The sequence below is a fragment of the Myripristis murdjan genome, chromosome 15 (genome assembly GCF_902150065.1).
Source record: "Myripristis murdjan chromosome 15, fMyrMur1.1, whole genome shotgun sequence".
Taxonomy (NCBI): domain Eukaryota; kingdom Metazoa; phylum Chordata; class Actinopteri; order Holocentriformes; family Holocentridae; genus Myripristis; species Myripristis murdjan.
Window position 1 is genome coordinate 21,550,520 of NC_043994.1, and position 15,770 is coordinate 21,566,289.

Genomic DNA, 15,770 nt, shown 5'->3' on the forward strand with positions numbered 1-15,770 from the left:
ATTCACCTCATGTCAAAAAATGTGTTTATGAAGTGTGCGTGCATTTTCGCTCTCCCATATGTATTTGAAAGAACCACATACAAAACATTCTCATAAATAATAATGAAAAGCACTGTGCTCATATATACCTCTGCAATACTCCAACATACACTACTGAAGTGCTCTTACAAACACTAATGAAATGCTTTCACATCCATACTAAAATGTGGTCATACACTATTGAAAAGTGCACATAGAATTGAAATGATGCAATAAATACTACTGAAATGCTTTGTTATGAATTGTTGAAAACCATTACCTAGTGAAACACTCATAGTGTATGCACCATCTAAAGCATTTGCATACACTAGCGAATTGCAGTCATATGCCCTCCTTGAAAATGGAGACAGAATGGTTGTTCCAGTGATTTCTCATATAGAGGTCCTTGTCAGACAACCTTATTATCATACAATAGTCAGGCCATTATGGATTATTTAATATTTAATAGAAACATAAAAAGTAGGCAAGCCTTGTTTAGCCAGGCCTAGTTTAGTCAGGCCACCAGCGCTGCATGAATTGCTGAAACTGAACATTTTCTGCTGTGGTATTTTGTGCTCCTAGCATGTGTGCTTGAGTTTATGCAGCAGCACAAATTTGAGATCAAGCATGGGGCAGAAACAATGTTACCTGCCTACAGACTGTCAGTCTCATCACTTTTTTTTTTTTTTTGCTGCAAGTTCACCCTTGAACCCCTTGATTTTCCCTTAGATTCCAAAGAAGACATTTTTTCCACATACACATTCTGTGTTGGCTGGTTGCAACACTTCACTGAAGCTACATCACCCTTATATTGAGTGAACTATTCAAACCCAAGATGTGATTGTTTTATGGCTGAACCGTTATATCAAACAGAAAATATCTAGATGTCTTATGCATCATTTTATCCACGTTGCACTGAAATTCAGCATGAAACATTTGGTATCATTGGAAACCTTGGGAGCTCCACTAGAATTTAAAATAAAGTGTTGTGGGTTTTAGCAAACCTTGGCCACGCAGCAGTGTTGATCAGCTGTGGGTGCCAGAGAGTTGAAGAGGCGGTCACCTCACTGCAGGAAAGAGGAGCCCGTCAGCACTTGTTGCAGTTTGGTCCCAGGAGCTGAGAGAAAGTGGCTCTCGTTCCCAGGGACGACCCCTTCCATCTGGAGCAATCTTTCATCTTCTCCTGGCTCCTGGGAGTGGACTTTTATTGGACCTTCTCAATTTGGACTGTAGTAATTCTGTTTTAACCCTCCTATTCTGTTCATTTTGGGCTAACACTCATGAGGTTCCCGGTCACATGTGACCGGTATCATTATATTTGATTATAAATCCACTATGATACATATTATCACCTAATGTTGTGTTAGATCTTTTTATCAACTTCTGCTCTTGTGAAAATGACAAGTTTTGAACTTCTATTTGCTATGTATGTGCTGTAGGCCTAATTTACCTGAGATCATACCATTCGTTTTTTAGGGAAAAAAACATTATATAGATATTATTTTGACTATAACAAATACTCAGATGAAACATATTGTAGTATTTATCACAGAGTACTTCATTTCAATGTTTTCCAAGGACACTGTTTTGAAAACATTTCAATTTTCTAAATAGTGGCAAAAAAATAGCATTTTTTGTGTTCCCGTCAGCATTGACCACTATGATTTAGTTAGTCATCCTCATGACATTTTCACATGGAAGCTGACCGTTCCTCTCAGGTGGGGTTGAGGTCCAGGAAAAATGACCATTTTTGGACCGAAAGGTGACCACAACTTCAGCTGGGTCTTCTTCCTGACACCTGACACCTGACAGGTGTCAGGTGTCAGGTGTTGGCAGTTCCTGTGGTAGGTTCCCGTGAGGGTTGCCATGGAAGCCAAAAAGGGGCAAAGTTGTGTGTGTCTGTGTCCATGTGTGTGTGTGTGTGTGTGTTTGTGTGTGTGTGTGTGTGTGTGCCTGCTCAAAGACACCTACATGTTGGGGTGTGGGGAAGAAGTCTGAGAGATACTTTCCCGTGGGGGTTGCCATGGAAGCCAGAAAGGGGTATAAGGGGTGTGTGTGTGTGTGTGTGTGTTTGTGTGTGTGTGCCTGCTCAAAGACACCTACATGTTGGGGTGTGGGAAAGAAGTCTGAGAGATACTTTCCCGTGGGGGTTGCCATGGAAGCCAGAAAGGGGTATAAGGTGTGTGTGTGTGTGTGTGTGTGTGTGTGTGTGTGTGTGTGTGTGTGTGTGTGTGTGTGTGTGTGTGTGTGTGTGTGTTCACACACATCTGTGTCTGCTCAAAGACACCTGCATGTTGGGGTGTGGGAAAGGAGTGTGGGAATGTGTTTAACTCTATTTTATACACTAAGTGTAGTCTTACCCATTCATTTCTAATGACCGGTCATTTGTGACCGGGAACACGATGGGTGTATACAAGTTAAATAAAACATTCAAAAATTAATAAAAATTCTCCAAATTTATTTTATGTGTTCAGATGCCATGTGTGAACAAAGTCATGGAACCTCATGACAAACGGATGAAATTAACTGCATTTTTTGGAGAGAAAACTTGTACACCGGTCAGATTTGACCGCGAACACGACAGGAGGGTTAACTAGAGTTTGTTTGGCTTGGCTTGGGCCTCAATGCCTGCTGTAGCTAACTTGCTACCCTACAATGAAAGCTCAAGACAGTAAACCACAATGTCATTTGGTAAATACTGCTACTAAATAAGCTATACATTCTGTCATCTATAACTAAATATACCTCTACATATCTGGACATACAAGCAAACACACATACACACACACACACCACGATAAGCCAGAGGAAATTGCAGCTTACCTCTTGTGTGTCCCGTCACTCATTCAATCAGTTAGGGACATTTAGTGCTCTTCGTTGTCCTCGCTTGAGCAATATTTAATTCAATTTACATTTAAATGACACACTTAATAAAACTGTTAATACAACAAAATAATTCCATTTAGTAATCCGTGTCTCTAAGTGATGAATAAATTACTGGATATGGCTGATTTATGAGATATTTAAAAAAATATGTAAGCTTTACTTTTTGTTAATCCATTTCATTAATGTTCATTCATCGTCCATCTCACAAATCATTTGTCTAGCACTTTCCAGTTTCGAGTGATGCTGTACAATCGTTTTATGAATTCAGTAATTTATCCATCACATAAACATGGGAATGTGAAATGTCACTTTTAACTGACGTATTTAATAAAAAATGTTTTGGTTTTATTTGTTTGTGAATTTAATTCATTTATATCTTTAAATGTATTCACTTATTAATCAATGATGGAGTATGTGGATTATATACAGTTTTGTTTCCACTTGAATGATCGGGAGGCCAAAAAAAAAAAAAAAAAAAAAAAAGCAAAACAAAGCAAAACAACAACAACAACAACAACAACAACAACAACAACAACAACAACAAAACACTACAGTATACAGTATGAAAATACTTTTTAAGTGTTCAGTAACAAGAATCAGAGTTTAGAAAGGTTTAACATGCCCTGCCCATATGCCTCACATTCACATGGCAACATGCAAGGTGGCAAGCTGTCCATCAAGAGCAGGTAGGGGTTTGTTGTCTTGCTCAAGGACACTTCAACATGCCGGCTGGAGGAGCTGGGGATTGAACTAGGAACCCTATGATTACCAGAGGACCGCCATACCTCCTGAGCCATGCCAGCCTAAGGTCCTGAGTCTATTAAATGTCATTTCTGTTGCTTGTGATTGTGAATTAAGGTGCAATTCATACAAACGTTAAATGCTGCAAACCATAAACACAGAATTATGAATCACTGAAATGCAGATTCGTGACCGGACATTTTACACATAAAGGGATTGGAAACACAAATTTTGGGATTACAAATCCAAAGCAAATGAACATTGTGGCATCACCACCAGCATGAAAACATTGGTTTAAAGGGTTGATCTAAATGTTAAAGCTTTGCATGGTTAGATCTACCTAGCGTGACCTTCATGCTTAATCCTGGCCCACAGAGAAATGTGGACATAGTGTTCATATATGGTCATGTTAGTGCTCATTGGTGGTTTCCTATGGGGGTAGGGCCAGAGAACAAAGAGAGGGAAGAATGAAATTGAAGGAATGTTTGGGGCGTGGTAAAAAAACAACAAAAAAAAAACAGGGAGCAGAGAGAGGAGCTTTCATGTAAAACTGTTGAGTTAATAGAGTGGCTCTTAGTTTGAGATTGCCAGTCATATTCAAAGAAAAGGTTCACATGATCTGAAACCCTCAAAGCAAGAGCAAAAGCTGTGTTCTATAGCACCCGTATGGACCTTCATTCACTCCTCCATTACTTGGATATCTGCCGGTGAGGTTGAAAGCTTTTTTGTTTGTTTTGGAAATTTGGAAATTTGAAAATTACAGTAGTGTCCTCAACTCTTGTGGTAACTAGGCTTTGGAAACAAGGCTGATTGTTACAAATCCAAAACAAGTGAACATCACAAAATGTTTCATAGTGTTATACTTGAATTCACTTAACCAGCATGATTAACAAGTTGCTCTTCCTGCTCCTCTTCCTCTCCTTCTCTACTGTTGTTGTCTGTGCCCAATCCAATGTAGATGGTAGACTTGTAGATTTCAGACAAGTGGGGATGACGGAGTGGAACTGAAACCAGAGGTACCCATGTTAACTCAGTGTCTGAAGACAATTTAGTCTTCTGGATGGAAAAGCTGGGGCTGAAAACCGAATAGGATAGAAGACTTTATGGGTGTAGGAATTTGTCATTTGAGCTCTTATACTCTAACAGGCTTTGTATTGGTTCAAGACTATTGTGTTGCTAGAATATGAATTTCATCCATGGTTCCACAAAGTGTAGCACAGCTCCAGGTTTCCCAGTCAGATAGGGTGGACTAAACTGTCTCAGTACATTGGAAGAGGATATTCAGTGGTAATCCCTTGTAATTTTTCTACCAGAGAAATGGTCTGTAATATTATGTGTAACTACATCTCTTCGAGTCTTTGGAAACAGCTTCAAGTGGCTGCATAGGCCTTTCACCTCTTGATTTAAAAAAAGGAAAAGAAAAAAATGTTTTTACAATACTCCATCTTAAGTAAGATAAAGTAATGAATCTCAGGACTGTTTCACCTCCTCTCATTCACAGATCAAGATCACAGGCATTTTTTTTTTGTTGTTGTTTTGTTTTTTTTTTTACAACCATATTTCTGAATGTGTTCTCAAGTCATTATGTAAGAACTGTAGTGCGCCTGAACAACAGACAACAGGCTGGCAATCCAACAAGGTCCATTTGTGGGTAGTATTTGTTCAATTTGCCATACCATAATCTATCAAGCAGTAAATTTATTTCAATAAACCTTTAGCATTTAATATGGTTTGACTATTATGCCCACACTCCTCTTTTGCCAGAAAACAAAAAACAAAACAAACAAACAAACAAACAAACAAACAAACAAAAAAAACCTTGGATATCTACCTGACGAATGAATTTTTGTTGCAACTGTTCACTTGAACACTGCATCAACACTGATCAAAAAGTAAATTAACTTCAAATCATTCAGTGGCAACTTTACCACCTCACTAAATTACACATGAAGAGTTTAAGGCAGATATGTTTGGTTACTTGCGTTTTAGTTTGACTATGTGGGGTCACTTGCAATTCTGAGACAAAATGAAATTCAGATCTTCAAATCATCAGTTTTCTGTCTGCAGCATCTCGCTGTTCAGCATTTCCTGCGGGGGTTTTTTGCCTGCAGTGCTGACTGTAAAGGCTGCATCCCAAGCTGTGGCTGAGGTGAGGGTTAGGAGGTGCAGCCTTACGGGCAACTTTCAGGGCAAATAAGTGCCACAAGCTGCCACTGTGTTTCAAAGGAGACACATCTGTCTAGGTATGTATGTACGTATGTAGCTATCTATCTAAAGTTTGATATTTGGTGTTGACAGCATCATGTATTGGACGTATTTTGCTCAAAATTCGTGAAAAAAAAGTGTTAGCTGTTCATTGCTCACCTGTGTCAAAGTGGTGTTCCGAGTCAGGCAGCCTTCATTTCTAAGGTTGGTAAATAAAATAAGCGAGGTAGACAGATGGTCTGATACTCTGAAACCTTCAGTAAAGGTTCCCTTCAGAACAGCACATTTTACCAGCCTAACAATATGTGATCACCTCCTGCATTTTCCCACATACTGTACTCTACTGTAATGGTCACATAGCAGGTGAAACCATCTCAGCGCTGTGTATCTGAGTGTTTCAGTGCTGCTGGAGAGTGATTCACTAGTGCAGAGGTTTTCCTGACTGCATGTAAGGTTTCCCACAGTCTCAGTAAGAGTTTCAGTAGTGTGAATGAGCACAATACAGTTCAGCAGTGCTAGTGAGTGTTTCAGTAGAGTATGTGAAGGATTTTCAATTTAAAATTTTGCACCAACACAGAATCTAAGCATGAGCTCTCATGAACACATGATTTCAACTGAAAGAAATCACAACTAGCCAATTTGACTATCTTGTGAAACTGCCATTGCATAAAACACTACATTTCATATCGGAGAACAGTAAAGTGCATCAGCATGTACATGTTTCATGATGATATGATTGTTCTAGCAGTTTCTGCCTGTGTTACATAGGTACAAGTAGAAAAAGACAGGAAAGTCTGGGATAGAGACATCAAGTAATGTGCTGGTTTGAATTCAAATTCATGATGCCACAGTTATATCGCATGCGTATTAAATCACTGAGCCACCATCCAGCCATCCATTTTCCATACCCGCTTATTCCAAATCAGGGTCGCAGGAGGCTGGAGCCTGGTATCCCAGCATGCAACACCCTAGACACATCACCACTCCATTACAGAGCTAACACAGATACACTCACAAACATCCAAACAAACAAAAGCCACACAAAACATTCACATCTATAAGCGATTTATAGTTTTCAGTTCATTTGACTGGCATGTCTTTAGACTATGGAAGAAACCCACGCAAATACAGAGAGGACGCAGGGCCGAGACTCGAACCCACACCTTCGCTCGCTAACCACCGAGTGACCATGCCACCCCAAACCTGACTGTACCGTACACACTTTTTACAGCAGGTTCAAGTTTGGTGAGAAAAAAACACACACATATCTATAAAATGACTCAGTCTTAGTGTGATTATTATAAATGCAAGAAAACATACTTGGATTGCTTGGAAAGAGGTCCCAGGGGTGCACAGCCTGACAGGAAGAGAAAACAGTATGAGGTTGTTTCCACTCATGGGGTCCAGGCGGCAGAAGGAATGGATTACAGCATGGCCTTTCACCTGGACTCTTCCCTCAGTACCTTAGCCCAGACTCCATTCTGACCTCAGAAAACTCGCCGTGGGGAAGAAATAACTCACACTGTCAAAACTCTGTGTCACAGATTGAATCATTCCCTTCTCAGGCACAGAAAGCTATACCACGCAGAGATGCAAGCATTCAAACCACAGTGTCTCTGTCTCTCTATTCCTCTGTCTGTCTTTCTCATCCCCCTGTCTCCTCGTCCTCACCTTTTTAACTTCCCGTATGAGCAACAAGCACACAACTGTCACTAAGTTACAAGTTGGGCAAAAACTAATTAAAATATATATATGTATATATATTACTTGTACTGAAAAACTGATGCTATCAAAATTAATTTAATATTATATTGAGCTAAATAACTGATAAATAATAATACGCTAAATAATAATTTAACTGTGCAATAAATTATTCCTTTAGGACTTGACAACAATTCAACAGTGTAATATCCCAGTGTATATAGGCATTCTTTTTTTTACTTATGCTCAGTTTCTTATTTCTGTATTTATTGCTGTAATAGTTTGTAGGATTTATGCACATATTCCAACCTTATGCACATTATGCACATGCTTTTGATACAACTTATACATACCATATTTCCCCAATTAATCGCCCGGCCGCAAATAGCCGTCTGGTTCTTATAAACACCTGGGGTCTGCACCCATTTTGCGTATTAAACGCCCACCCGAATAACCGCTGGGGCGATTATTTGCATTATATTGAGGTAAACCCAAAATAAGGCTATTCACCTTATTTTAGCATAAGTAAACAGTTAGCCGCACAATAACTGTGCGGCGCTTCCATTTTCTGTCAAAATAAGAGAGCTAGCTAATGTTAGAAAAAAGGGTGTACCGTAATCTTAAATCGACTGACTGTAAATATGTTGGACAGTAACTGTCATCACGATAATGGCCTGGTGCAGGTCTGTGCAAAAATAAATAAAGGCCTGCAGCGAATAGCCGCCTGGTTCTTTTAAACGCCTGGGGTCCAAGCTGATTTTGTGTATTAAACGCCCAGGCGATTAATTGGGGAAATACGGTACATATTATACAGAGGCACATATTTTTATGCTGTATTTCTTTTTATTTCTTATATTTTAATTAACTGCAACTGCAACTGACCAAATTTTCCTCCAGGAATCAATAAAATATTTCTGATTCTTATATACTACATAAATGAGCTTTATTATATCACAAAACAGCAAAGCAGAAACAATTTAGCAAATTCACACATGCTACTGGTGAACTATGACAGAACATGTTGGTATCAAACTTGCAGAAACTGCTCCTCTGAACAGAGAGGCTTCAGTGGGCGGTTAGACACATAGACAGCAGACAGTCTGCCAGCCAGGTCTCACTTCATTTTCTATTTCTAGCAAACCCACAAAAATAGTTATTGGCTTGACTTATATCATCTGTCATCTCAATATATCCCTTCACATTGAGCTCAGACTCCCAAATGAAAGTATTTACCTGTGCATTGAGTATATAAACATTGAATTTTTTTTTTTTTTTTTTTTTTTGGCTCCAGTTTCTCAGCTTTCTCTACCAAGGAATTTTGTATTACCTCAATATGTTTTAAGAAAAATGCTGCATCATTGTCCTGTTCAGGTGTATGATCAATTTGTATGAGAGAACAGATTTCCTCTAAGATGAAATATTGATTAATGTCGTGATATTCCACCCAAGTTAAAGGATAGTTCTGGCATTTTTCAACCATTTGGGGTCTGACTGACTGATGGGGACAAAAACTTTGAAGTTGATCCAGAATTGCACGAGAAAGCTTCAGCCAGCAGCTGCGAAACAGCCTGCAACATAATCACACGAGGCCTTTATGCCCATCAAATTACATCCACTAAATCTCACATGAGGTGTGTTGTTGCAAGAAGACAAATGGCGAGAGCTGTTGTGTTGGAGTATAAAATGGATAGCTTAGTGTTATCAATATGTTTTTACGCATTTCTCAGTTGCAACAGAATGACACACTTTTATTAGATAGGGACACTGAAGTTGTGGCCTGTTGTGAGACAAATGGATCCAAACACTTCTGTCCGTACACTGCGCCTTGCAGACCATCAGGTCCGCTGTGATCATTTTGACCAGGATAACAACGGCCAGCTGAAGAGGAGAAGAAATCCTACACCAAAGAAAAATACTGTTCCAAGAGTGGAGAGACCTGTCTCTGTGGGCACGCCTTCCAGAATATTGTCAAGACACTTAGAATAACAATCTGAGCCTCTCAGTTCTAAAACAAGCACTTTCAGTGGATGTAATTTGACATGCATACACACCCGGTGTACTTACACTGTAGCCTCTTTCATGGCTGATAGCTGAAGCAATCTATCTCAATAATGCACCAGTTTCAATTTTTTTTTGCCCCTATCAATCGTTTTGACCACAAAAGTAGAAATGTGAAGCCCAAGTTGAAAAAAATACCAGAATTATCCTTTAAGACTCTATCTTACTTACATAGCCACTTATGGACTTTTTTCCCTTAAAGTATTATGGTGGTTATTTCATACCATGGTGCAGTATTCAAAATATGGTCATATCACTGGCTTACCAAATATGAACATTTTTCTATTTTACTTGAGATTCCACTTCAATATTTGATTTCTGAATGAATTTATCAGAGCCTGTTAGTAGTATTATGCATACAAAATAAAAGGACACACTAAAAATATTCAGTGATACATTACCAAGAAGACCAACCATCAAATGAAGAATGAAGAATCTCGGAAATATTACCTCGACTGAATTTCTAGAGCCCCCAGTCTGTTCCTCAGCACAGTGTATGAATTCGAGAAATCATGTATTGAGTGGACCTTGAAGAGAGTAGGCGGCCTCCAACTCAGGCTTAGAGATTCCCCGTGAGCCACAACACTGTAACATGTTTAGCCTTGAGTCTCGAGTCCCTCTGTATCTGATGAAATTTCAATATGAAAAAAAACAAAACTGTCATGTTGTTAAAACAAAACTGTCTATTTCATTGGCATAAAATATATGCTGCACCCTCTTTACCTTTCAAATGGGAACCTATTTTTTCCAAATAAAGAATCAGCTTGGATCATTACAGCTTGTTCAAAAGACCTACTCCCTGTTTAAATGTGAGACACTGCCATGCATGCCATTGAATTGTAGATAACCAGCAATTGATTGCTTCATCTTGAGAGCTGGTGCTACCTGTTTACATTACATACATAAAGATGGGAATTCAGGAAGCTTTTAAGTAAGCTTTTAGACAGAGCCAGTATGTCTCTCTGTGTGTCACATCAAGTAGACAGGAATTCAATAATTCCAGAGTCTCATTAAGTGTTGGCAATTTACCTGCTGTAACGTGTCAGAGCACATCTGCAGTGAGAGCCCCTTAGCACACCAAGTCTGGAGCCCAGCACAATCTGCAGCGGCAGCAGCAGTTATTGTTCATGCAGCACCTCACCCTGGTGCCCAGTGCTTCACAATTCTTATTCAGAGAGAGACCTTCTCACAGCTACTGCGCCTTCCAACCCTTTGCTTTGCCACGGACAAAAAAAAAAAATAAAAAAAAAAGAGGGGAAATCAATGAAACCAAGGATCAATAGGACTGCACATCTCCTCCATTGCCAAGCCCATCTGCTCCTTTTTTTTTTTTTTTTTAAAAGATGATGTAAAGTTCAGTGGTGAAAATAGCTGCAGTCTGACATTAATTCTCCCCACCAAATGGCCGAATATAAAATGATGTAAGCAAGCCTTCATTGAACGTGAATTCAAAAAAGCTACACTGAATCCTTGATGGTGCTTGGTGCTATATTAGACCGATTAGCCAATATCTACCGCTATAAGAGGTAGTATTTTGCTTAAAAAAAAATCCTCAGCATTTCTTTCAAAGATTCTTAAGCCCCCATACATTTTGTTTGCAGGTTTTCACCTCTATGTAATAACACAGATGACACAATGTCGAACCAAATACAGAATAATTTTGGGGATCTGTGGGATGTATTTCTCTTGGAGGGACACACGCCGAGCTTGCTCATTCAAGAATCACACGCTGCAAAATACCCAGGAGGATTGTATGGTTTCTGCTTGAAGCGTGTCAACCTTGTTTTTCCCTTTCTCGTTAACAACAATATATCATAAAACTGTATCTTTAAAAATACACATTATTTGCCTGTTGTGATTCAACCTTCACAGGTCAAAATTCACAGCTTCCCTCTAATATTATCTCAGATTCCTTTTTATCTTCATTGTAACCAGGCACAGCATTTGTAACCGTGTTATCTCTGTTATGCAATGAAAGATGGTCTAGTGTCAAAGCTGACTTTATTTAGAGTGAAAGAGAAGGAGGGAGAAAGATAACACAGATACTGTCAAAAAATAATTTATACCAGTGAGACAACAGACTCGACGCAACACACAGCTGATATAACTGTGTAATGTACAGATCTGTGATGTCAACGAGGAAACAAAAAAACTAAAACAGCCTCACCGTATCCCCTGTGAGCACGCAGGCACCTGCACTGAATTCTGATCGCACACATCTGTAAAGATTTTTGCTCTTTGAATTAGACGCTAATGCTGCTCCAGATTGGTTTAACACCACAGGCAGCGGCAGACCTATGAATTGTCATGAAAGCGTTGCTCCTGATAAATCACTGCAGATTGTGCGGGTGGCAGTAGCCTAGAGGTTAGAGAAGCACAGGTTTGAATCCCTGGGCAGGCTGGAAAAATCTGGGAGGGGAAAGTAAATGAGAGCCGCCCTCCCCTCCCTTAGCAACAGCTGTCACCGTGCCCTTGAGCAAGTTACTTAACCCCTAACTGCTCCAATGCAGCTGTTCAGTGGCTGTCAGTATCAGACTGTGCTTGTACTGGGCAGCTCCCAGGTGTGAATGTCAGTGTTTACACTAGGAAAGGTGCTGCCAAAAAAAAAGAACAAATTGATTTTCTTACTTTTAAATGTAAAAACTAAATTGAAAATAAAATGATAATTGAATTATGCAATGCTTTGAGCTAGGGGCAGCAGTTAAATCAAGTGAAAATTTTAATTTTCACTTATTGTGAGCTTCAACAGAATACCTCTTCAAATGCAAATGGGGCTGTTATGCTGCACTTCGTCTCCCCTTCCTGTGGAATACAAATCTGAAGTGTTTCCAGCTAATTTGAGCTCGATTCTTGATGGTGAGCACTGAAGCTAGTACGTTGAGGCAGTAGCATTGGGAAGTTGAAGGAAATATCAGCAGGTTACAGCACTGGAAATCTCCCCTTTATTTTATTTATTTATTTTAGCGTAGCAGTGTCGAAAAGTGGCAAATTAAAATCTTTACGCAACTGTAGAGTCTTACACTTCCCAGAATATGGATTGGGGTGCATCAATTGAGACTGCATTCATCAATAAGTGGAGAAGCAGCGGCGTTGTGTTCTTTTCATTTTATTCACTGGTACTTTTCCAGCCAGAAATAACATCTGTATTAAAGTGTTCTTTCCCTTTAACCACAACAGGCTTGCCTTCTTTGCCTGTCACCTCCCCTGACACACCCAATTAAGATCGAAGACCACATTTGCACTGTGTATGCCTGCCAGGAGCAGGGCCTAATATCTTGTGTTTTTTTTTTTTTTTTTTTTTTTTTTTTCTGATGCTCTCGGCATGTTTTTGGAAGTCATCAGTCAAGTATGACACAGTAGCTTGTCTTACTTCTTTTCCAGTTGGAGTGTAGTAGATCTAACATGTATCATTATCAGATTCAATATTAATTGTGTCCTTGCTTTAATTTGGAATAATGTTAGCTAAGTGACATAAGTGTAATTAACTGTCGTTTAAAGTGTTCCCAGCCTGAATCACATACACACACACACACACACACAGAGATACACAGCCATAATCTTCCATAATTACATCCTCTCGCACAGTGCTTGTAGGGCAGTCTTTGTGAACTGGAGTGACCCATTCCATTTTTTTTTCTGCTTTTATCCCTTGAGGCACTGGCTCCTTCCTGTGTCTCCTCAGACAAGCGGTGTAAGGATATGGCTACAGGTGATTGATTGAATAATCCTCAGCGGCCCTTATCTCAGCCCACTTCGTCACTCTACCCATCCTCCAGAACAAATCTCCATATCTCCTCATACTAAAAGATGGGCTTCAGGAGAGAACAGTGCTTCCAAATCTATCTCCAAGCCTCTCTCTCTCTCTCTGTCTCTCTGTCTCTCTGTCTCTCTCTCTCTCTCTCTCGTGCGCTCTCTTGCTTTCTCGCCCTCTTTCTGTTGCTAGTCATTTGCTTTGTTTTGTGCTCCTTCTCACACATGGTTCAGTGAATTCTCACACCACATGTCCTTGCTCAGACTGTGTATACATACAGTATTTTAATTAATAACAAGCTATTATGCTGTTGAATACTTTGTGTCTCTAATCATTATCTTCGGTGAAATGCCAACCCTCCCACTCAAACATGTCATTAGTGCCTCAACTTAAATATTACCAAACCACTTTTTTCAGGTGTCAGTTTTTTCCCCATTATTGTTTAGCCTTGTATTGTGGCCTGTTTTTTTTTCTTTCATTCTCACTGCAGACATTAAAGACAGACAGTACAAATCGATGCTTGACTCCTCGCTTTAACCTTGGAATGTCATTAGTGTCTGCACATTAAAGCCAAGCTTGACTGAGCTAATTTAGCTAATTGATGATATCTCCCAGCTGAGATGAAAAGAGGAAGGGGAACCTTGACAGCATGGCATTCTTACCTTCAGGACTGACTGTGGAGTCATCGTTCAGGGATGACTCCGGCGTTTGAGAAACACTAGTTTATAGGACAGAGAGACACAGTGGCATGCATGACTTAAACTGCTATGTGCAATACAGTTGTGCCCATTTGAATAAATTGATGCATATCTGTTTTTTTGGTTTTCCATGCTCTGTGCATGTGTAGAACGCAAACAGTAACCTCATCTGTGTACTTTTCCTAAGAAATTAGTTGACAAGAATGCATGCTTTCATGTTGCGTTTACAATCATGTTTCACACTTGTTTGTTGTAAAATGCACTCAGTACTTACATCTACCAAACAATAAGATATCCAGACTGCCTCTGACAGAAAACACAGTGTGATATCTTTCCTTAATTCATATGGTTTGTATGTTTTTGTATATGTACTCATACGCAATTTCTTTGTCACTCATCTGTCACTGATCTCTCTTCATTTGATATGGGCATCTGGCTAATTTTCAATCCAGCTGGAGTGCCGTTTCTTCTCTCTGCCAATCTGCGTGGAAACATTTTTTATGCCGCTACCAGATCTGTCCAGCACACGGGGGTATTCTCTTACTGCCTCTTGCTTGGCAGACACTCATTACTGCCAGAGTAGGTCTTGATTAGAATAATGGGAAATTAAATATTTTAAGAGGAAGGATACCCAGTCTTTAGAGTCTTAATCAATTTTATAGATATTGTCAGGGAGTGAAAATGAGAGGGATAAAATTAGCATTCTCCATCTCTCTTCCTACATACTAAATAAAGAATCACATAAAAAGGGTAGAAGTGTTGAGTATTTTAAATGTAAATGTCTTCATTAAATTCAATATATTTTGGTGTGAAGCAGGAACATGGTCATGTGGGTTATAAGGGGTCCATGTGAGCCAGTTCCTTCAGTGTCTGAAAATGGGGGAGGAGAGGAAATATGCCTTCCCAGACCTTCCAGAACAGTCCACAGAGTCATGCTTTGAGGGTCAATGAGCACTTGCAAGTATCAGGGTTAGCAGATGCCAACTCCCTGCAAAAAAAGTGCACTTCTTCTCCTCTTAACATTTCACTTTTTTTTCAGACCCATCATCATTTTGACAAAAAAAAAGTCCTCATTTTTTGGTATTCACGTATGCCATATTGTTGAGATTGCTAATTGCCAGGCATGCTGCAAAGTTGGTTTTGTGCCGCCAATCTGTGAGTTTCATGTTGTAGCTGCTGCTGAGACAATATTCCCATATTACTTGAGTCGCACTGAATGAACTGTCAGGGAATGATAGATTATGTATAAACCCTGGTTTTCTAAAAGAAATGAATACAGTGTAGGCTCTAAAACACTGAGATGGTTTGGAGAAGTGCAGGGCTGAACCAAGGGGAATAAATGTGTATTTGGCATAATTGTACTGACTTGAGAAGATTGTGGGTGAAGGCATTGCTCTTGCATTTGTTCTTGTACTGCTGCACTCCATTTGCTTCCTTTTTTTCAGAAAACAGCGGTCATATAACTTACTTAACGTTACCTGCATCGCAAAAGGTTTGCACCAAACACAATACAACAAATCCTCGAACCCTCTAATATGACCCAGCTAATATTATTATGTATCATATATTATTATTATTATTAATAATATTGGTGAACATTTGCTAATTTTAGCTATCTAACATGAGCTACCTAAAATCAAACACCACTGTTGATTGGACTGGAGGTGAGCAGAGTGAAAGGTGTGTTGACTGACTCATCTGCCACCTCACTA

General features: G+C 39.5%; 1 protein-coding gene across 1 annotated transcript in view; it reads left to right on the plus strand.

Annotated features, from left to right (window-relative positions):
* Positions 1-4,161: 4,161 nt before the first annotated feature.
* Positions 4,162-15,770, plus strand: part of LOC115372569 (neurexin-1a) — a 309,098-nt gene continuing 297,489 nt past the window's right edge. Inside the window, exons 1-2 of the mRNA XM_030070577.1 lie at positions 4,162-4,352; positions 4,604-4,661. The gene's annotated coding sequence lies outside the window, so the exon portion shown is untranslated. The remainder of the gene's footprint in view (positions 4,353-4,603; positions 4,662-15,770) is intronic.